We start from the raw sequence: 21,599 nt of genomic DNA on the forward strand, positions 1-21,599 counted from the left end.
GCGCACATGCACGCTACTCGCGCTTAGAGTGGTTCTTTTATTTTATCGAGAGTACGTACTTTTTATACGTACACCGCGTATTACCGCATTTTCTCTTCGACACTGCAACACAAAAATGTTGATTACAAAAGCAATTCTGCTTCTGGTTTAAACATTTTTTTTTTTTTAAGACGTGCGCATTTTCATTTTAAAAAATCGTGGAATTTTATGATGATTTTATCAATAATTAATGTGAGCTGCCGAAATAAATGGAGCTTTTCATATCCTTGCAACGAGTTCATAGAGTTCTAACTAAGGGTTATTAATAAAATTAAATTATATAAGAAAAGTGTTCTTAATTTTTTTTTTGTACTTTTTAAAGAGTTAGTTCTCTTTCCACTTTTTTGCAAATCTAATAGCGGTACTCTATATACAGACATAAAAGGTCCTAATAAATCTTGAACCTGATAGAACCTGAACGAATAGATGATATTATATTTCTCTCTTTCCATTCATAATTACGTGCGATCATAGATAATATAATTATTAAATGTAATATAATTATTAAATTTATCTATTTTAGGGCAACAAATTTGTGAAGGTATATTTAATGCAATACTGTCATATTCTTATATGGATATAAATATAAAGTAATCTAAATTTGTTACTCCAATGTAGAAAATACAATTATTGATGCAACATAGTTACAATGATTTTGCAATACACAGAAAGAATGTTTAAATTAACGTTGCTCTCGAAATGATTGGTATTTTACAAAATAATTCTCATGTTTAATTAATTTTACTTTTCTTTCATTAAATATTTATTAAAACAATTATATATTATATTTAAAAAAAGAAAATAAAAATAAAGTTATATAGAGTTTTAAGTTATTTTTTTAAATTATCAAAATATAACTATTTAAATAAATAAAAGGAACGATTAATTTTGTGTTAAAAAAAGAAGGATATTATGAAAAATTACATCACATGATAAAAACACATAAAATATTCAGTTTAAATTGAGAAAACGCATGATGTCACAGTCATTCACAAATCACTATGCTATATGTATGCTGAAATTGTGTGATACATTGTGTTTTGATATAAGAAGTATAGAATATCTTAAAAAAATACTATATTTGATAGCAAAAATACCAGATGTAACGGAAAGTTTTCTTCGTGCTGTTATTCAAATAATTCGAATCAGCCGCAAAGTAAGAAAAAGTCCACGAGCGTATAAAAACTTTTCGTTTCGTTTAATATGTTCGTTATCAAATATAAAATTTTTGTGAAATATTCTATGTTAATTTGTTCTCATTATTCTGTGCATAAAAATAATATTAAGATACGAGAGATAAGAATTTACGAGTTTCAGAATAAAATAAAGTGTTTCGTAGACTATTAATTTTTTGATGACTATACTTTAGTACTTTTATATTCAGAATAATCATAGAATAATCATATTATGTAAAGAAAAATACATACGATTTTATTTATAATACAAAAACCACAAAAAGTACATCGACATACATCTGCTATATTTGCGAATGAATCGATCATATGGCAACCTTGAAATTTTTTTGTCTAAATCATTTTTTGTCAATTACTCCAATTCTCAAGATATTTAACAAAGACCCATTCTTTTTTTAGTCTAATTTATTACACGGTTCATAAAAAAGTGATTAAAGAAGAAAAAAAAATGAATAATGTAAGAAATTAAGCTAAAAGGAACAGACTTACAGATATACACAAGGCACATGACTGGACTAGATTTTCAATTTTAGACTATAAATCATATCATTATAGATATCAAATTTTTCGATTTGATCTTTTGTACTATGTAAGATACATGTGTATTACATTTTCATTTGAAAATTACATTAAACAACACTTTCTTTTAATCTTATTGTATTGTATTATATTTCGAGCTACTAAGTCAACTTTAATATCACTTTAAATTAAAATAAACGGTAGTTTCGTCGAATGAATTGTTTATATATCGTCTCAATGAAGTCAGACGGCAATACTTTTGTTGGTGCGAACAACAAAAGTTTGCCGTTTTGTACGGCATAAAACGAATGTCACGCTTCGGCGGAGAGCGCGCTTTCGTGTCCGCCGAAATGTAAAACTATCCGTGGAACAGGCAGATTTCGCGGACCGCTTTTATTGCGAGCTTTGCCCTCGGAACGATGCTAATTGAAATCGTCGAATTTCGCGCGTTGATGATGTCCGCTTTGATGTCCGCCGCCTTTATACAAACTGCTAACAATAAGCGGAACAGTCGGGATGAGCGCGAATGAACTTGGCAGAGAGCGTGATAATAGAAAGCATCAAATTAAAATGCGAGATTACTCAATACGCTTTAGTATTTTATGTTTAGTATTTTATATTTCGTCGCGAGTTGAAAACAAATATCTTTGCATCGTGTCGTTTCCGTAAAACGTAATTACAATTTATGACAAAGTTGTTCTGCGTAACAAAATAATATACCTTTTTATATATATATATTCTTCACTTCATTTTAAATATTTTTAATTATTTTTAATTAACCAGCACACCGTATAATGTGATGGAAATATCGGAAGAATAAGAGAAATAGGATTTAATTTAAAGTGATCGAAATTTAAAGATATAAATTGCTTGTTTTATGTATTTCATTAATTTTCTATCGTTGTAATTTCTGTTAAATTTACACGTCAATAAATGATTAAGTTAATCATTCAAACCATCGTGGGGAAAAAAGAATCGAGGAAAATTTCCATTTGCATTAAAGAATTACTGATTTAAGCGTGACGTATCGTGGCGTACTTACGAGAAATTTAAGGCTTCATAAATGCCATGGCTTCTACCATGGATGCAACAGGTCGCGAATTCGTCGGTAAGAATCGAAGTCGTTAAGCTATCATGTTTCAGAAATTTATATGCATACACGATTAGTATGTCAACGGTGTTTTCTTTTTTTTTTTGCTTTTTTTCTTAAATTCTGCACTTTTGTTTTTTTCTATTATATGATTTTTCTAATTTTTCGAGAGATTCCGATTTTTTTGGACAAATTTCCGGCTCTGCAATAGAAAAAAATCTTTTTCTCTAATCACTTGAAATTTGGACTTTTTTTCTGAAGAGAAAAATATACACAAATGCATAAGGAATCTTCGACAGAAAAGATTATTTTTTCATGATTCTTTTTTTTTTTTTAAACAAAACATTATAATAGTAACGATTTCAAATATGATGGACATATCAATAAATGAATCGATGTCTGACGTCTATTCTAATGATGGCATTCTAAGGGTAATGACAACACATATCAATTATTCAATATATTTGTTATTAAAATTTTATGCTATGATCCATTTTAAAGTACGTAATCATTTTAAGCATTTTCATTATGATAAGAATCATGTAATACATTTTCGAAACATATGGCAAAAATTGTTTCATCTCCTATTCGTGTTTTCGTTAATTTTGAAGATCTATACAAAAAGAACGATTCCGTTAAATTATTTTAATAAATTTTATAAGTCTCAAAGAAATTAATTTTTTGAAATAGTCCAAACAAACCAATTATTAATTCACCAAATTCGATTGTTTGGTTTCTCAAATGATAAATAGCTTTATTTCAAATAAAATATTTTATAGTAAATTGTTTGAAAAAAAAATAACGCTCTTTATTATATGCTTTAACGATATTAAAAAAATCTCTCTTTCATTGAAACAGTATTTAATTTAGCCAAACAAACTATTATTTAATTGAAAAATAAACTTTATTTCCTTTAAATAATAGTATTTTTTTGTTAAACAACATGGTATATTGTAACGAAACAGCAAAACTCTTAATTCAACAAGATAAATTTTAATACTAAAAATTAAATGTCAAGTTAAATATAATAAATTCAAGTCAAACAAGTAGAATTAAACTAAATCTAAAGAAATCTTTTTCTCGGTGTATTTACGATCCAAAAGAAAACCTTGTGAAAATGAGATATTGTATATTTTCAAAAGTATCAGTCATCAAATCAAATCCAGCGACTTTGACAGAGCAACAGGTCACAAACTTTACAGGCAAGGATGGACCCCACCGCTTCGTTCAAATTATTATCCACGTCTTTAATTCATATGCATGCGAAAATGCGAGCGCCGAGAATTGGAGCGAATCGAAGTTGAAGTTGAAATTCATTTAACGCGCGCATTGCCCCGGGCGAAACGAAGATCGCGAGGAACTCAGGTATATTGCTGCTATATACTACGCGTGTAAATATTATCGAGGCTTTAAGCCCGTGCATGCAGTGTTATTGCGAAATAGTTGTACAAATAAATTGCGTGGAATTTATCGTTGGAAGAGCCGTAAGATGGAATTAGATTGCGCGCTTAACTTTTCATCGCGGTAAACAAGTATCCATTCTTGGTTGGAACACTGATCAATTTTGAAATGTTAACTCAAAATAGTTGAATTGACTTTAAAATTAAAATTCCGTGAGTGCATTGTTAGAAATCCAGATACTAAACTTGATTGATTTGAAAATTTTGATTTTTTTTTTTTTTTTGTTATTTTTTTATCTAATCTCTACCTCAACACTCATTTGTTGTTATACATATGTTGAAGTTAATAATAATTTTATTAAATTTTATATATGTCTAGGATTATTGTTTACCTGCGAGTTGAATTCTTTCTTTCAACTTACATCAACTTAGTATAAGATTAAATCTAATCCGTAATCTTATTATCTTGCGGCAAAAATCATCGATATGTTTCGATGTATGATAACGAAGTCGAGGCGTCTAGGATGAAATATAATACCTTGGTGCTCAAACAACGAGCAACAGGTCATCTGGCTTGGTCAGAAGCAGGTTGATAAGTATTCTACGACCTCGTTGTAAACCATTAAATACCGTTTGCATTCGTATGCAAGATACGAAAATGTAAGGCTTGGCTGTGGTTGTGCCCATTGGCGTGGCGGAGTAGAATTTCAATTATTTTACGCAAATGTATGGAGAAGGAGTCGACAGAGGTATCCTCACCGGCGGTCTTCCTTTCCGAGTTTGCAATCGTTATCGATACGAAAGCTCCAGCTGGAAAACTCGGCAACCACATCGTCTTTCCCGTAGGGCGACGTAGACAACGACGAGACGGATAGCGAGTCGTTTGCATTCTATGATATCGCACTAAAGTGATCGAATCCAGACGCTGTTACCCGACGCTAGAAAGATCGAATCTCGAGGATAAAAGGAGGAAACGTAACAAAGTGTGCAAAAATATTGAGACAGAGACAGAGAGAGAGAGAGAGAGAGAGAGAGAGAGACATCGATCGGGTCTTCGCGTGGGAGATACATTGGAAAACAAATTGTTGCAAGATGATAGCAAAGGAAGGAATTATCGTCGGTTCTTATGCAAGATTGAATGAACTGTATCGAATCGAAAAATAAGATATTCCTCGACATCGTATATAAAATTTTTACCTAGGTAAGTAAATAAATAAATAGCTTCTGTCTTGGAAAAATATATTTTTAATAAGAAATAAATAAGATGCAAAAATTGGAAGAGATACGCAGTGGTAAGTAGTTTCAAACTAATAAATCGCGATATATTGTATAATTATTATATATATATATATATATGTATACAAATTTGGATTGCGAAATACCACAGTTAATTAAAATAAAAAGAGAGAATGCCAAATTTCGATTTAAAAACACATGACATATAATTAATTTATTAAATATGACACTTAATTAAAGAAAGAGGAGAGATTTTATGACACCTTTGCATCACCTTCGGCTGTTTTGAACTATCTACATCTCCCTAAAAACACTTCGCCATTATTTCCCACAATCGAATTGTGTCACATAAAGCGCAGATACTCGAGTAGATACTTCAGTTTGGCGTGAACCTAGCGAGTTCCTCGCTTTTCGCTCTGATTCATCGCATTCAACTCCGAGAAACACATGATAAAGGTTGCAATCGGACCGGCTATTCGCTCACTGACAAAAGCCGACGAAAAGAATGACGTAGATTGTTCCACAACTGTTTGTAACTACCGTTACATCCACTGTGTGAAATGTTATTTGACGCACTTTCGACAATAGGCCTGATACTCGCATAGGAATGCTGCAGGAAAAGCCAGCCTTTAACGATCCTTTTACCTTTTACTCGATCCTCGATCCTGTTTTTTTCAAATCTTCGAAAAACTTGTACTCCGCCAGGTTAATTAAAATATTCGAGTCGTAGACTTTTTGTCTTTTTTTTGGTCACGTTTTTTGCATCGCGCCTAGAGATTTAAGAAAAATATATAAAATGTTAAAAATGTAACGCTCTACCCCTCAGAACAAAATTATTTTCTTTTTAAATAAATAATAATTGTGCATTAAAACAACAATGTTATAAATAAAGCATTCTAAACTTTGTCGTGGTGCTCATCTTAATAAACTCACAGAGTATTCAAATGCGTTACACTATCGCTATCGCTTTCTCGAGATTTGAATTTTCAGAGAAGCGCATAATCACATAGAAAATATAAATAAATATTCGCTATCGCAATACTCGCAGTCAACAATTTATATATTGTATATTCCTTCCACTTCTGGCTTTCAATACATCTTTCACGAGACAATGCGATCGTCTCATGATTGCGTCCGTGCTATCTCGTATTCACGCTTGACGACAAAGCGCCATTGAACAAAGATCGCCGGAGTCCTTCGTCCTTTCAGTTCGTTGTTGGGGGCGACGAAGGCGGTGGTGGGTGATGATGGTGGTGGTGGTGGTGGTGGTGGCGAATGGGAAAGGCGGGAGGGAGGGTGGTCGCGCGAACGAGGGCGCGAGGATTCGCTTCGTCGACCGCAACTAAAACGCGGCCCCCACGACAGAGAGAGTTCAGCTGCCAACCGGTAATGGGATTCCTCTGTTTCCCGGAACAATGATACGCTACGTCGCGGTATGAATTACGCATAATATAACGCCGGCTGGCTTGGTCCGCGGCGGGGGAGGAGGGCGGGGGGGAGGGGGTTGTGTACGGCGCGAAAGCGTACAAAGGGGGAGGGGGTTCAGGGTGAGCGCGCACTCTCCGCGGAATATGAAATTCAAAAATCCCCAGATTGAAGGGAGAATGTATGCCGCGTAGCGTTCTCGAGAAGCGAGACGAGAGTTGTCGCGCGCGTTGTCTGCGAGCTTCCGCCGAACGGCAATCGTCGTCGTCGTCGTAGTCGTCGTCGTCGTCGTCGTTGGAGTGATGCAAATTGCACTGGTAAAAGCGACGATTCGAGTTGCCCTGAGATACGTTTGGAATGCTTAATTCCAACTTTGTTGAAAACTTGAACTTGAGAAAATTCCACAAAATTCCATCCTATTCCGGCATGTAATAATAATAAACATGAAAAAGAGATGAATTGTATATTATAGTATGTAAATGTAAAAACGTTTTTGTTTTTTCTTGTAACTTTTACTTAGGTATGATTCTTTTTTCAGCTGTAACATATATGTATTTGTAAAATAATTTTTTAGTTTTATCACACACACACACACATTCTTCTCAGATCAGCCAAGAGTATTTTTTTCCTTAATGTCTTTTATGTCACAAGATTTAAAATAATCAAAGTAATTAAATAAAATAATTAAAGTAAACATTTTTTTAATTATTTATATTTCCATGCTAGTCTTTCCGCGATGGCGGCTCTTTCGTTCTTTTTTCTGCTTGTTAATCAATAAAATTATTAAACTGCACTAAAATTTTTTATTTGTAGTATTGCAAGGAAAGAAACAGAGATATTCAAATATATATAATGAGAAAGACAACAATAATGAAAGAGAGAATTAGACATTTAAAGAAGATAATTAAAAAATATAAGAATATGAGAATTAGAACACTTAGAGAGAAGACGTAATTGTTATTTTTTCAGACTTTTGTAGTCAAGTGGAGTCTTTGATAATGAAAAGAAAAAAGTAATAATCATCAAGAATGATTATGGATATAACGTTCAAATAATAATTTTAAGAAATGGGTCACGATTAAACATTTCAAGGATCGCTAAAGACGTTCTAGTAAAACGTTAAAACGTTTGTAACATTAAAATATTCAAGTAATGTTTCAGAGTTTTCACAAAAAGTTAAATGTTCAAGTACCACTCGGCAACCACAGAATATCTCGAAGATAATAAAAATGCAATATAAGAGTTATGACATTTAGTACCATGAGCTCATGGAACTGCAATGCTTGACAAAACTCAAGATCGTACAACAAAAGATGGCTAACAATTATGCGACAGAGGTGATAATATGCAAAATCAAAGGAAACAAAGGACGAAAATAATGTAGCAAAAATGCAGTAATTTGTTGAAATCTCACAGAAATAGAAAATTACACTTTTCAGAATAGAAATTCAAAGTGACACGATACCGATACAAATCTTATTGTACGATTCATTTGATTAAAGACAGAATTAACGATTTTACAGAGCAAATTGTTCATCTCAAATACAAACACATAACAAAAGCGAAAGAAAACAGACGCATAAAAACAAAAACATCATATAATAATCCATGTTATGAGTTTTAATGCATTTCTTATATTATTTATACTAACTTGTGTAATTGATCGTATCTTCCTTTTGTTGTTTTAAGAATTAGCTAAACATTTATAGAAATTATTGATTGTCCATTTATTTTAAAATGGTCAGAGATGTTTCCGAATGATTAGACTTTCAAGATTCCCAAATTATGGAGTTTTGTCGCATAAACACACAGGGGATGTAAAATCCGATCGAACAACCTTCACGTGATAGTTCTTGGATAAAGTTAATGCCGACGGTACTCAAACTTTGGAGATTTATAACTTAAGAAGTTCTTAACCAAGAAGGATTTATGTATCTGTACTGTTTTGAAAATCGCCTCGACGTTTGTTATAAGAAAATACAATAAAAAGCGAAAGTTTCCGCTTTTAAAAATTCAACTTGAAAAAAATTCGACTTGATCTTTATATGGGGACTTGATGAAGAAGTTAAACCGTTGCAAGTAGATTTCTACTTCAAGTAGATTTATTTAAACCTTACAACTTTGCTACTTGTTGCTACACTTTTTGTTTAGTTGATCATTTTCAACATATTTTAACACGTTTCCAATTTTTACACCCCCCCCCCCCCTCCGTATGAAAACTTCGCAAAAACCTAATGTAATCCAACAGCTTAATTAAAACCAAGTGAAACGATTGTTAACAGTTTTAATTAATTATAAATTTTCTAGCATTATTTTCTTCTCTAGAATCAATAATCAGATAATTTAAACATTGCCATGAGGCCATGTACGCAAAGTAGTTTGCGAAGTACAGAAGTGAAATTTTTAGTTTACGTTTGAGCTTCATTCCGATTCATTTGCAATTTAGCGACCTACAATAATGTCACTCGACCGCGTACGCGTTGAAGATAAGATGCGGGAGCAAGAGATAAGCCGCGTATTGATTTCCGGGGCCGGTGTGTGACTTTCGGGCTTATAATAAAGCTTGGCCGATTCGTGGGCACGCGTGAATGCACGGATAAGATAATAACAGCGACGGGAAAGAGTCTTCGCACGCATCGGCGCGGCGAAGAACCCTCGGAAATTTTCCTCTTGGAAGCGTACGTACGTACGTACGTACGCACATACGCACATACCGGAGGTGAGGACCTGTGACATGGAGATAAGTTCGATGGGCTGGCAATATTGACCTTTCGACCCTCCGCCGTGTAAACTTGTGCTCGGTTATCAACGTCTCCTCTTCTTATCGAGACCCGGCTCTGTTTCTAGAAGCACGCGCGCGGAGAACTTTATTACTCCTCGTTGAGTTATTATAATGCCGGATCGAGCATGCCGGCACTCGCCTCATTAAAAATACGTAGAACGATAAAAATAACACGTAAGTGTGTTTATCGCGAAGGAAGAGAAAATAATTATCTCTTGTCTCCGCGGTACCGACGACGCGAGTCGGTAACGCATATTTTATTGCACTTTCAAATCATGTGAAAGTACAAAGTTAAGGATTTTATGAGAAATCAAAAATATCACAGATTTTTGTTATATTTAATTCTGCTTCTGCTGGTTCCTTGTGCCACCTTAAATTGTAATTAAATCTAAGAACAAAAAAAAGCGTAATTCAATTTCACATATACGATTGAATACACACGGTAAAGGGGATGTTTTTTGGTACATTTTTATTACAAATCTATTTTACCCATTGCACTTTGATTTATTAAAAGATTATTTAACAACTTTATCAAATTTATTAAACTATTCGATATATCTATTCTGTCTACATTTTAATATAATTTGCAAGAAATTTTATTATTTCATTTCTTATTTCTGACATTCCCAATTCAGATGATCGTGATGAGTGTCAGCAGAGTGACCCTTAAATATAACTTAAATTTAACTGAATTTAATAATTGAATTTTAAATATATATATTTTTATCGTTAATAATCCTGTCTTTAATTGTTTAACTATAACAAGAAGTATTTTATTATCTGTAATAATATTTTAAAAATTATAAAATTATAAAATTATTTATTTATTTTAATTTAAAAATGAAAAATGTATTGTATTTAATTTCTAAGGACAAACTTGGATCATTATTATTTATAAATTCTTTGATTTTGAGAATCTAATGTAGCTAATGTTTGATTTATGTGATGTAACGTTTATTATCGATATTTAATCGTACTATAGTAATGGTGTTAAATAAGGATATTTGGTCACACTTGCTTTGACGATTCCGATGTACTCGAGATGCCATGCACTAGTGAACGAAGATGATCGACACAAGAACCAGGCACTTAATATTCATGGGCGATTCACAGAGTGACATCCGGACTGATTGTTAGAAGAGGCTCTTCGTTATTGACAGTCTAAAGGATATCTAAGCATATCACATCCCCGTCACCTTTGAAAGATGTAACAATTTATAGCAAAATTAAAAGAAAATATTGCTTTACAAATAATATTAAGCTATAAAAACAAAATTGAGAAATAATTATAAAGTTTAAATTGTTTCTTCATAATAAAAAGAATTGTACTTATGATATCTGGACTTGCAAATTGCGCAAAAGATAGTTTAATCTTTATTTTTAAAATACCGTAGGATATTCTGCAATTATTTATTATTAATTCTAATAAAAATAAATACAACAGAAAAATTGACATATAATAAATCTACTAAAACTTGATTAAGATCACAAAATATTTATTAATAGAAATGATAAGTAACTAGACAGGATCCTATCGTATGCCGAACTCTTTGTATTTTCTCGCAAATTGTTTTTCCTAGACTCGCTTTTGTTCAATTCAATACACATATTAATTTACATCTTCTTGCATTAGTTTTCGGAGCGCACCATCGCATTATTTCTCTCTTCGCACGCTATTTAAATTATTTTCCACATAATTTGATAACACAACAATTTTATCTTTGTTAATCATTTTAAATAACTAATACCTTAAATTAATTCTTCTATTGTAATTTTACTGTAATTTTTTTAAATTAAAATTATTAACACACAGTTTTACTAAAGTTATTTTTGTACGTAAAGTTTGAGATTATTATAAAAAAATTATTAATATTTTCTAGACAAGTACATAAATAATGTTTACGCATATAAGATTTCTTTTTTTAATTTTTCTACCTAGTCTCGTAAATATCTAAAAAAAAAAAAAAAACGTATAAAAATATATATAAGAAGTATATTATAATAGAGTATATAAGTAATAAATAAAGATATAAGTATAGTAGAAATAATATAACGGAACATCGCATGAAATGGGCTTATTACAAATGCAATTGAATTTGTTGATACATTATTGAATTTCGAAAGCCGATATTTATCATATTTATCATATGGATTCTCTTGCCAAATATAGTTACCAGGATTCTATGGTCGCATTTTTCATCGCGTTGCAAGCCCCTAAACCAGTTCGAAGAGCTGTCCATATCAGCAAATATACGAGCCGAACGAACCGTACGTAATTTTTTATCAAAAAAGATTTAAAAAAAATGTCACACGTACAAAATATATGCGCCTGTAAGAAAATTGTTTTATAAAACATTTATTTTTATAACTAAAGTAAAAATCATCTTGTTATAATATTATTGTATACAACTGCTTTATTAAATAGTAACATTTTATAATAATTTGTGCAAAAGTAATATCAAAAAATTGCGTCAACTAATAATAAAAAAAGTAATGTATTTAGGTGTTTACAAAGTTTTATATTAATCAGAAAAATTGCCGTGCAAGTTAATACAATAATATTAATAATACCCCTTATTATACACATTATTATACTTTATAATTTTATTTGACAAACAATATTTAAAAAATAGCTTTAGAATATTGCATAATAATTGCGTTATTGGAGTTTGTTACGAATCCTAAATTATAAAAGAAATTTTAAGATTAAACTAACGGTCCGCGGTTGTATTATAAGGCTATTTTAATTTTCTTAAAGAGAAAAGTGTAACACATAAATTTATTAAATTTATACTCCGTATGTCTCAATATTTTTATTACTCCTCTTAACGATTAAAAGATGTCTAAAAGATATTTTTAGATCATATAGATACGTCGATTTTTTCCCCCCCCCCCTTTAAAACATTAAAAATCGTTCAAGTCTTTGCGTGTACTTTTTTACGTATCATTTATAAAAAAAAAAAATTGTTACGGAAACAATCCTCATGTCTGCTTGTTTTCTCAAATCTGATTGTCGAGATGTCTGTTAAAAATTTCCAATTTTAAAGAGGGATTTTTTCCGTCATCTTCTAAAACTTCATATTTCGATACGGACTACTTACTTTACGTAGTAAGCCGCACAAAGAGTTAATCTGTCGAGGCGAGATACGCTCACTTTGAATTTCGTGGAAGCTGCGTACGACCCATTTAATACACAAGTGGAATGCCGCGCGCTGTGTGCACGAGCGAAACTACGAACACGGGTGGGCACCAACGGCATTATCCTTGGCAATTAGCGAAATTGGCATTTGGCGTAGCGTATGTATCGCATATCCCGTCACTGCAAGGCGGCCTAAGGGATGTCCGCGGGCTGTTCTCCGTATCGCATCCTCTTTCATCGTTTCCTCCCTTTTGCTCCGTATGATTACTATCCGATATATAGGGTTTCTCTCTTTCCGGCAATTCTCCCAACTCTACTCCGCCGCGCCGCGCCGCGCCGCGCCGCTCCCTCCGTTCTTCTTCTCCTCCCCAGCCCAGTCGTCATTTTCAGAGCTGAATTGGCTATCGCGAGAGATGCAGCACGCAACAAACCGGTTTCCCCGGCGAATCCGTCTTAAACCATTCCGAACTTACGGGCGACTCTGTCTAAATTGTCCGACGACGGCCTCTGGCTAGTTTAACAATTATAATGGCTCATTTTAATACAGGCAGCTTTGCGAGCCGAGCTTTACCGAATTAAAAAAAAAAATGGTTGCCCCACCAGCAGCTTATTCCAGACAAACATTTATATTTTGTGATAAATTAAATTAAATATGTACGTAAAAAGTCGGTCGGCGATGATTTACATAATCAACAGTCAAACGTATCGTCGAGACGATATTTGTCTCGCGATATTTTTGCTAATTATTCATCTCTCTCGACTCTCGATTGAGAGTAGCGTTGCGATAATGATATCGGAATTAACTTTGTTCTCCGATAGAGGGAAGTTTCTGAAATTAATTAATTTGTTTAACGGCACGCGGAAGAAGAATCTCCACCTCCTCGGTGAGGGGTGTCCGCCCGAGAAGAACTCTGTTAAAAGGGATAAGAAAATTTTATTGCCGGAATACATTGGCCCGGCGGGCTTCAGCGGAAGAAACTGGAGATCAATGTACCCGGAGCGTTTACAGAATGTGTTTGGGAGTAAACGACTGGGGGGGGGGGGGGAACGAGAGCGGATAAGATAACCTCCTCGAGATTCGTGCTCGCGAAGTGAATTACCGACCGGCTCCGACCCTCTCTCTCTCTCTCTCTCTCTCTCTCTCTCTCTCTCTCTCTCTCTCTCTCTCTCTCGTGCGATTCGCGCAATGAAATTCTCACGAAAGATTTTCCTGGTCGACGATGTAAATTTAGGATATCGGTAGCGAGGAGTTTTCCGCCGGTATCTCGCTAAGGCTAAGTGCGGAGGTACGGTAATTTATAGTTTCCCCTTCTGCCTCTCTGAATGCCCGCCCTCTCCCCCCCCCCCCCCGCCGCCACCCTGTATTATTAATCCCGCAAGATATCGAGCGAAACACGGAGGAATCCTTGCGCGGAATTCTTTACGTGCAAAAGGAATAGTGTCATTAATAATCGGAATTACCTTTTATCTCGGTAGATTGCACCGCGCGCTTCCCGTCGCGCTTCCTCATCAATTTTTTTTCCCCCCCTCCCCCCCCCCCGCTATCTTCGGAGTATTTTGCAAGAAATATGCAGAAAACAGTTTCGCATAGTACCTTCATCTATAACTGCACGATCATTGGTAACGGAAGAAATCAAGACTACTAAATGAGAAGTTTATGAAGAAATTTTTGCCTTAATATCCTACCTCTTCTTTTCTTGGAAAAATATTAAGTGTATCGGAAATGCGAAAATACTTAGGTATCTAAAAAACGGATAAATATAACTCTAACGTATTACATATTGCGGCGTATCCATTAGACGAAATCACATTATTATTGGAATATCAGTCCTTTATCCGAGATGACGATCGCCTTGGATGCAACTAAAAGATCATACAAAGTGGAAACGGCGCGCTTCATCTATTTTCCAGATTATCTTCTGCGATACGGTAAATCCCCGTCGGTCTCATTGCGGTAGATTCAGTTTCGGTCTCACGAATAAATTTAACCGACGCGGCATCTCAACGATAACAGTACAGAGGAAAAGGAAAAAGGATCTCTCACATACAAAGGGAAACTGGCGGCAGAAGTGGAGCGAGTCACAAGCAAGAGAGAGACGTTCGCACGTTGCTCACTTCAGGAATACCTTAGCGACTCAATCCCGGTCTGAAGGCATGTGGTCGAAAGAAGGTCCGTCGAAAGAATGGCTCTAAGCGAGAGTCAGAGTTGCTTGGAAAAGAGAGAAAGGGACCTACGGGAGCGATTTCGCCCTGCCCTCCAAGAATTTCAATAACCACTTTTATTTCTGTTACGCTCGCTGAAAAATTTCTTCGTCACTGCAGATTTCCAACTGTCATTGCGGCAGAAAGAACAAATATAGAACGAAACAACAAGACGACTAATAGTCGGAGACTTTTCATAATTTTTTTGAAATGACTAATTCTTTTTTCATATAAATTTTTTATTTTTTAATTTAAGCTCCAGAAACATTAGCAAATGTTTTTTTAATATATTCAATTATTTAATAACATTACTTTAAATATTTTTTAACGTAATTTTAGAGAGAGAGATATAGTTTTAGTATTTTATATATTTAATTTGTCTTAAATATATGTTTAAAAATTTGCAAAAAAGGAAAAATATTTCACATAATTAATAATCAAGGAGAATACTAGATTATATAAAATTCAAAACTAGATAAATATTTCTATAAAATATATATAATAACGTTATCGTGCGTATATTCTGACCTTAACCATATTGATTTATTATATATTTTGCTGATATTTTTTCCCTGTTATTGCTATGCCATGTTTCTAAGGTATACGTTACTATCGTAATGATAAATAAATATAAAAAAAATATATCAGAAAAGAATTTGATATTTTAAAACACAATTTAATAATTATTTTTTTTTATTATTAGATATCAACAGAGCATGTTTAATTGTAAAAAAAACAGTTACTTTCATGAAACTTAATATACGATTAATAGGAAATTCTCCAATATAACAATACACTCAATAGACCTATACATCGTCATTATAACATGTTGATGAACAAAACACATTGGCAGAAATTGTTAATTCAGTTGTGTTTATTGCATTAATTTTTTTTATTATTTAAAAATTTCCTCAGTAAAGGAGATCTATAATTGATATATTTTCTATCAAAAAAATGTCTCGCAATTAGTAGTAAACGCATTTTTTTTTTTTTTGTTTTTTTGGATAAGTAAAGCGTACCAAAAATACAAAAGTCTCTTGTAATTGGCGCAATAATTAATGAGATATTAATTTATAAAGGTCCGCAAATGATCGTGAAACCGCGAGAAGATAAAGCTCAGCGTGCTTGCGGCTGCTATGAGCGCGATGAGGTGTTAGGAGGTGTGATTTACAAATGATAGAGCATCCGTTTATAGTGCACACCTCACCACGCTCCTGGCAATCGTGAGTGGATGCTTTATCATTTAACGCAGGGCTGTCCATTCATGCGGATGCACGCTCATTCGCGGATATTTATAAATTAATATCTCATTAATTATTTCAAAGTTCGCAAAATGACAGAGGACTTTTCTACTCAATTTAATCCACTCTATCCGCCTACGAGAGGTACAGTTATCATCAAACGCCACAAAATTTTAATATAAAGATCTATCTTAGCAAAACTCTGTATTAAAATTCTTCGTAACATGACTAAAAAAAGGAAAATATCAAAATTAAAAAATGCTTTTTATAGGGAATAAACAATATATATTCATGACTTTTTGATCAAAGGTTCAATTTATCGTTAACTTTTTTTATAAAAGTTCTGAAAAGATCTCCAAATATCGCAAAAAAACCATTTTACCGTCAATCAATTATTTTGAAAACCTAATGGAAAAATTTGATTGCGGCGGCGTTTTCAGCATCCAAAAATTCAAAATTCACTTTTTTTTAGTTGAAAATAATTTTTTTGCTGTAAATGAGTGTTATTTTATATAAATTACAATTTGTCTCACGACAATTATACAATATTTTAATATCAATAGATATTAGATTTTACAAAAATAATTGTATCGTATTATTTGCAATTAACTAAATGAAATTTTTAATCTGATTTTTTTTTGCTTCAATATATATAAAAAACCGTTATTCTATACACTTTTTAAATACTTATTGATACAAAATTTATGCAATGATTATAAAAATATGTGTATTTAGTATCTATTTAACGTGAACTAACTTTAATCTTAATTTAATCTATTTTTTTCATTTTCTTTTAATTTTTTCATTTTCATTTTCATTTTCAGTTTCAAAAATTAGAAAAAAAGAATAAAAATTTAAACCGAAATTAAATCGACATTAAAGTTAATCTACATTGATAAAAATAAGCATAATTAATATTATTTTTATTAGTATTAATCTGAATATTTTTATCGTATTCGGCAATTGTTACTTTTAACGTCTCATGACCGGCAACAGTTATTGGCATTGATATATCCTCGTAGAAAATATTTCATACTTGCATCATATGTATCAATTTTTCGCTGCTGATTTCCAAACAAACCTTGAACGAAATATCAATTCTTGACAAGAGAAATATCAATTCTTTCGCGAAAGGCAGAATATCAATTCTGAACAAGAATGCCAATCCATCGCTATCAATATAGGAAGTAACATAAAATCAATATATGATATCAAACCATTTTTACGTGTATCTTGATAATACATATATCTCTATTATTCCATTCACGGATACCTACACAGCTATATATTTAATTCCAAATATAAATATTAAATCTTCATCGCGAAAAAAATTGTTCGTGGCTTATGTTAGAACAAGAAAGAAATCGTACGAGATAACATCGATTATTTATTTATTTTATAAAGTAAAGTTGAAGTATACATTTAATATTTATCTTGATTCTTGAAAAAAATTTAGAAGTATTTTAAAATATAATACTAAAACAATAATTATCTTGTACAAGTATTTCATTTGCTTTTGTATATATACATATAGTTGTCGAAAACTCTGACTTTTGTAATAAATTATGGAAACAATTTTACAAAATTTAAGTTAAATATCTTTGTTTTTATGTAAAATTCATAACATAATAATAATAAGACGATTCTTCCAAGACATTTCACGGTGTATGAAAAAATATAAAGCATAAAAGAGTTGTATCACTATCTATTAAAAATGCTTTATTTATAATTATTGGGTATTATTGTTAGGTGCTTTGAAGGTGCTTTTTATGTTTTAAAAGTTAAACGCTAAGCAATCAATTTTAGCAGCTCAATCAATTTAAGCAGCGCGAAACAGATAAACAGTAAAATAACAGCTATTTATTAGGAAAGTTTCTTTATATTTTTTAGCGGGATTCTATTCTTATCGCGCCGGCGGGATATGCAAATTACTATTCTTATCGGATTGAATGAGAATAGATTATACGCGGAACGAATTAGATTATACGCGCGCGCGGCACGAATAAAAGTGATTTTCTCGCAGGCTTCCTTCGTCGATTCCGATACGAGCGCGCGCGCGAGGTTCGTCGGTGATTTGTGCCAATCAAATAGCACGCCAATTTGGCGCATTCAATCCACCGCACGCACGCGCGACTAAACTTTCTCGATGCAACTCGTGCGAACGTGCGAAGAAAGAAAATGCAGCCTGGCAGGCCGTCGCTCACGCGAGCATTGAAAGATTATCGTGTGAAATTTATTTGAAGGGGCAGCGAATTCTCTGGCATGTGTCAATCGTCGAAGCTTGCCTTTCATACATTACGGAATTTATTTATTTTTTTTCTTTTTTTTTGTTAATTGTCGAGAGAAAATTGCGATGAAAAATCGAAACTCTGTGTGAGAGAAAAGCGTGAAAGCTTTTAATTAAATTGTTCAAATGATGGACCGCGTATCAAAGACGTATTATTTCTACTTTTATCCAAGGGTTACGCCACCGTAACGTATACAAAGGAAAAGAAAAAAAAAAAAAAAAAAGCACACGCAAACAAATTTTTTCTTCTCGCGCGAATATTTCTCGTACGGCATATTGCACCCTTGCATAATAAAAAAGTTCTTGTCAATTTGTTGCCATCACCGAGCGACACGAAGCGTGCCTCAATTTGCACCATTCACCGTCACATTCTGTCATGCTTTTCCAACATGTTCCCCACCTCGCGATGAGAAACATATGAAGGAGAAGGACATCGTCGATCGCGCGAATGCTACGAAAGATTATCGTGCGAAATTTATTCGATCGGACGAGATTGCCGAGGAATGAAGCTTTCCTTCGCGTCCTTCCCGTGTATTGGTGCGCGTGTACATAGAGAAGTAATTTCATACACGAATGGCAAATCAATCGAGGCGTAACAACTGTCACGTCCTCGCAACGTAGTAGAAAATGCATTATAATACATCGCGCGAGACGTGAGCGCGATTTCAATCGGCAGGCGCGAATATTTATTTTGGTGGATCGAGATCGCCGATTCGGTTGTTCTAAATTGATTTTCCCAAGAACAACAAGAGTCAAACTATGGCACGCCACGGTCAACTTTGTAAACCGGGTCGCTTTGACGCTAGTACGCGCGCATACTATTGTTCCAAATTTTTCCGTCTAACGGGATATTTACATATCTATACGAGCGATACTTTATTAATGGTTTATATAAAATTTTTCGTTGTGTTTCGAAATCGTTTGAAAAGTTTCAATACAAAAAAACATGCTAAAGCCACATGAAATAAAGGGATTAAGTTACGCTTATCCCAAAGTTTTACAACGCAATTTCAATAAATCCAATTTCAACGAAGCCCGAAAGCACCGTCGCTTTGTTGCACGTTATTTATTAATGATTATTTAAATTCTGAACAAAAAATTCTGAAACAAAAATAACATTGGAAATTTTTACGCGCGGTCCTTCTCGACTTTTTTGCATTTTTTCGTGTAAAATTTTTTCGTCACGACTTTTTGACAGTATTGTATTGCATTGCACCTCTTCATCTAGTTCTCAGTTCTTTGCAAAATAAAAGATTTGATAAATTTGCGTTGGCAATACTTTTGCCGACGGCGTCGACTGATTGACAATTATAAAATCCGGTCTGTGGAAATCATGCAGAAGGGCTTTCTTACAAATCTCAAGATGCAATCACGGCGATCTCTGAACCGGCAATATTATCGATAAATGTATGCTGTGAGCTTCATCGCCCCCCCCCCCCCCCCTCGGCGGGGGGTTGTATGCACGCATACAAGTTTTCTTACTATGCGTTACCCCTCCCTCTCTCCCCCCCCATGTGTATACCCTGAATATGATGTCCCCGTACGTATAACCGTGCCATAAAGCATTTCCTTTGAAGTACGTGCCTCGATCTCATTTTATGAGAAAACATGCGGCGAGGGATCTAATATTATCGAGGAAATAAGTATATCCGAGATTGCTCGCAATATATCCTCGCTCATCCCATCGGTGATCAGCAATAGGCGCCGTAATAAGTATGCGGTAACTTCAAATTTTTCGAATAACCCGACGGAATTCTCGAAAAATCACCTTGTTTCCGATACAGGCAACACCGTATAACTTCCCAACAGCCACGAACGCAATTTCCGCGTTCCATCCATTTTATTTTCGCAATAAGCCCTCCGGGCTGTTATAATTTTTCGTCGTAGCATTTTTTAAACGAATTTCCGTAGATTTATCTACTGCTGATTGAAACATTCGAGAAATATCCTGAATTTCCACATTTTCTGTATTTTTATATGTTATATCAAATGTGCATCGATACGCGTGTATCACGGCGGCGTGTCTCTCGGATCAATTTTATTCGTTTTTACAAGTACAAGTTTTTAAGTTACGGAGCTTTTTTTTAATAATGTAAAGATTGCAATGAACTATTTCTTATATTTAAAACCATTTCTTCCTTTTTCCCAAAGTTATATTTATAATAATTGTAAATAAGTTGATAATTTTTACAGTTTTTTTTTTTTTTTTTTTTTTTTAATAAACTCAATAATAGTTTCATAATAATTTTAACAACTATTTCAAGTAATGAAAAGTATGAGGATACTATATCTACTATAATTAAAGCTGTAATGAGAAGCCTTGTGCAAATCATGACTTGCGGTAGGTCAGACCGATGTTGCTAGAATTTCTCATTTAGTTCGGATTACTGCCGATTAATGACAACTGCTTTCTCGGAACAACTTGGCGAAAACTATTAATCCACTGTTACATGTTAAACAGTAATTTCTTAATATTGGCCGTAATACGACCCGCGTATGTCAAAGTCTATGTTTGTACAATTAAATTTTTACGTGCGGCAGAGGATAATCGTAATGGTTGTTTTTTCAAAAAATATAGCTAACATATGTAACAAGGGATAAAATTAATTACGTAATAGTTAATGATGTAGATGGCGCGACGTAAAAGATGAGCAAAAGGGGGAGAAATGTAAGCAGTGGGTGGCAGAGAAAAGTCGAACATGAGAAAAAAGATGTATTGTTTCTTTTACAGAAAGGGGGATAATGGAGCTCGCCTGTCAGATCGAGTTATGTCCTCCGCATGAGTATGAAATGCTTTATATTTTTTTTTTTTTTTTCCTTTCATTCTTACACCAACAGCAACAAGAATGCAAGTAAGAAAATCGATATTGATATTTCTTCATCGCGACAATTGTAATTGTAAGGATATTTCTAATTTTGCACTTTTTTTCATTTTGAAAAAAAAAAGTTTCAACAGACAAAATATGAACAACATATAAATGACAAACTGTTAAATTGGTTAGGAAAAGTGTTTAAGTATTTATGTGACAAAAAAGTTAAATTTTCA

The sequence above is a fragment of the Pogonomyrmex barbatus genome, unplaced genomic scaffold (assembly GCF_055798465.1).
Source record: "Pogonomyrmex barbatus isolate J1 unplaced genomic scaffold, ASM5579846v1 scaffold21, whole genome shotgun sequence".
Lineage (NCBI taxonomy): Eukaryota > Metazoa > Arthropoda > Insecta > Hymenoptera > Formicidae > Pogonomyrmex > Pogonomyrmex barbatus.